Source organism: Arachis duranensis, chromosome 4 (assembly GCF_000817695.3).
Source record: "Arachis duranensis cultivar V14167 chromosome 4, aradu.V14167.gnm2.J7QH, whole genome shotgun sequence".
Lineage (NCBI taxonomy): Eukaryota > Viridiplantae > Streptophyta > Magnoliopsida > Fabales > Fabaceae > Arachis > Arachis duranensis.
This window is the reverse complement of record NC_029775.3, coordinates 30,184,309-30,187,048: the sequence shown is the minus strand read 5'-3', so window position 1 is coordinate 30,187,048 and position 2,740 is coordinate 30,184,309. Positions and strand designations below refer to the sequence as shown.

The 2,740-nt window shown below is 30.8% G+C and overlaps 1 non-coding gene across 1 annotated transcript; it reads right to left on the bottom strand.

Moving 5' to 3' along the window:
- Positions 1-1,873: 1,873 nt before the first annotated feature.
- LOC127746954 (small nucleolar RNA R71) lies at positions 1,874-1,977 on the bottom strand. Its single transcript, XR_008008759.1, has one exon. It is a non-coding gene; the product is annotated as a small nucleolar RNA R71 (small nucleolar RNA).
- Between the last annotated feature and the right edge of the window lie 763 nt (positions 1,978-2,740).

Below are 2,740 nucleotides of genomic sequence, written 5' to 3'. Positions count from 1 at the left end.
AAAATTTGAGTTGACTTAGTCAAAAAATTTTAAAATTAGTTGTTTCTTGTAAGTTAAGTCAAATTTTCAAATTTTAAAAATCTTATCTTTTTAAAACTTTTTCAAAATTCAAATCTTTTTCTTTTTTTTCATGATTTTCGAAATTTTCAAAAATTATTTTCAAAATCTTTTCTTAATTTTATTTCAAAATTTTTGAAACTTAACTAACAAGTAATGTGATTGGTTCAAAAATTTGAAGTTTGTTACTTTCTTGTTAAGAAAGGTTCAATCTTTAAATTCTAGAATCATATCTTTTAGTTTCTTGTTAGTCAAGTAATTAATTTTAATTTTAAAAATTAAATCTATCTTATCTTATCTTTTATACCATATCTTTTTCAAAATTTTATCTTTTTCAAAAATTTGATTTTAAAATATCTTTTCTAACTTCTAATCTTCTTATCTTTTCAAATTTGATTTTCAACTCTTTTTCAGCTAACTATTTGACTTTTTATTTGTTTCTTATCTTTTTCAAAACCACCTAACAACTTTTCTCTCTCTAATTTTTGAAAATACTTCCTTCTTTTTCAAAAAAAAAATTCTTTATTTTTATTTAATTAATTATTTTAAATTTTAATTTTAATTTCATTTCTTATCTTTATTTTCGAAAATCATTTAACTCCTTTTCAAAATTTAATTTCGAAAATTTCTCCCTCTATCATCTTTTCCTATTTATTTATTCATTTACTAATACCTCTCTTCACTTCTCTTCATCTCAAATCATTGCCCTTATCCTTACCCTTGTGTTTGGATTCTCCGTTCTTTATTCCCTTCTTCTTCTACCAATAATAAGGAACCTCTTTACTGTGACATAGAGGATTCATCTTCTTTTTCTGTTCTCTTCTCTTTCATATGAGCAGGAACAAGAAAAAAGGCATTCTTGTTGAAGCTGATCCAAAACCTGAAAGGACTCTGAAGAGGAAACTAAGAGAAGCTAAATTACAACAATCCAGAAACAACCTTGCTGAAATTTTCAAACAAGAAAAGGAAATGGCAGCTGAACCTAACAACAATAATGCAAGAAAACAAATGAATTCAAAAAAAAAAAAATGAAATATTAATATAAATCGAATTTGATTATATTTTTAGTAATTTGTTTTTATTATTATTATATAAATAAATATATTCTAGTTGATATTTGTCAATATTCTTTCTAATTTTTTAGAAAAATTATTAAATTATTAATTCAATTTTTTCCATTTCTCTTTATTGAAATACTCCAATTTAACTATTCCATATCCATTTATTTATATACTCTACATTTCTAGACTCTAATATATATCTAATAGATAAGGTATATCTAATCGATTAGAATATAGAACTTTATGGATATAATAAAAAAGAAAAATAAGATATATTATGTTTATGCAATAAATTAAGTATCTTTGTCTTCGGCTCAATCCTTTTTTGAAGATTGAGCCGAGTTTAATTGCAATTATCTAGAACGAACAGTAACCACCGGATTACAAAGTATCTTCTTGGTGATTATACCACACCTACGTCCAAGTTTGATGGAAGAAGCATCTCATTTCCTACCATAGGAGCAAACAATTTTGAGCTGAAACCTCAATTAGTTGCTCTAATGCAACAAAACTACAAGTTTCATGGACTTCCATCAGAAGATCCTTACCAGTTCTTAACTAAGTTCTTGCAGATCCGTGAGACTGTTAAGACTAATGGAGTAGATCCTGAAGTCTACAGGCTCATGCTTTTCCCTTTTGCTGTAAGAGACAGAGCTAGAGCATGGTTGGACTCTCAACCTAAGGATAGCTTGGACTCCTGGGATAAGCTGGTCACGGCCTTCTTGGCTAAATTCTTTCCTCCTCAAAAGCTGAGCAAGCTTAGAGTAGATGTTCAGACCTTCAAACAAAAAGATGGTGAATCCCTCTATGAAGCTTGGGAAAGATACAAGTGGATGACCAAAAGATGTCCTTCTGACATGTTTTCAGAATGGACCATGATAGATATATTCTATTATGGTCTATCTGAGTTCTCTAAGATGTCACTGGACCATTCTATAGGTGGATCCATTCACCTAAAGAAAACGCCTACAGAGGCTCAAGAACTTATTGACATGGTTGCAAATAACCAGTTCATGTACACTTCTGAGAGGAATTCCGTGAATAATGGGGCGCCTCAGAGGAAGGGAATTCTTGAAATTGATGCTTTGAATGCCATATTGGCTCAGAACAAAGTGCTGACTCAGCAAGTCAACATGATTTCTCAAAGTCTGAATGGATGGCAAAATGCATCCAACAGTACTAAAGAGGCATCTTCTGAAGAAGAAGCTTATGATCCTGAGAACCCTGCAATAGCAGAGGTAAATTATATGGGTGAACCTTATGGAAACACCTATAATTCATCATGGAAAAATCATCCAAATTTCTCATGGAAGGATCAACAAAAGCCTCAACAAGGCATTAATAATGGTGGAAGAAATAGGCTCAGCAATATCAAGCCTTATCCATCATCTTCTCAGCAACAGACAGAGAATTATGAACAAAGTACGTCTAACTTAGCAAACTTAGTCTCTGATCTATCTAAGGCCACTTTAAGTTTCATGAGTGAAACAAGATCCTCCATCAGAAATCTGGAGGCACAAGTGGGCCAACTGAGTAAGAAAATCACTAAAACTCCTCCTGGTACTCTCCCAAGCAATACTGAAGAAAATCCAAAAAGAGAGTGCAAGGCCATTGATATAATC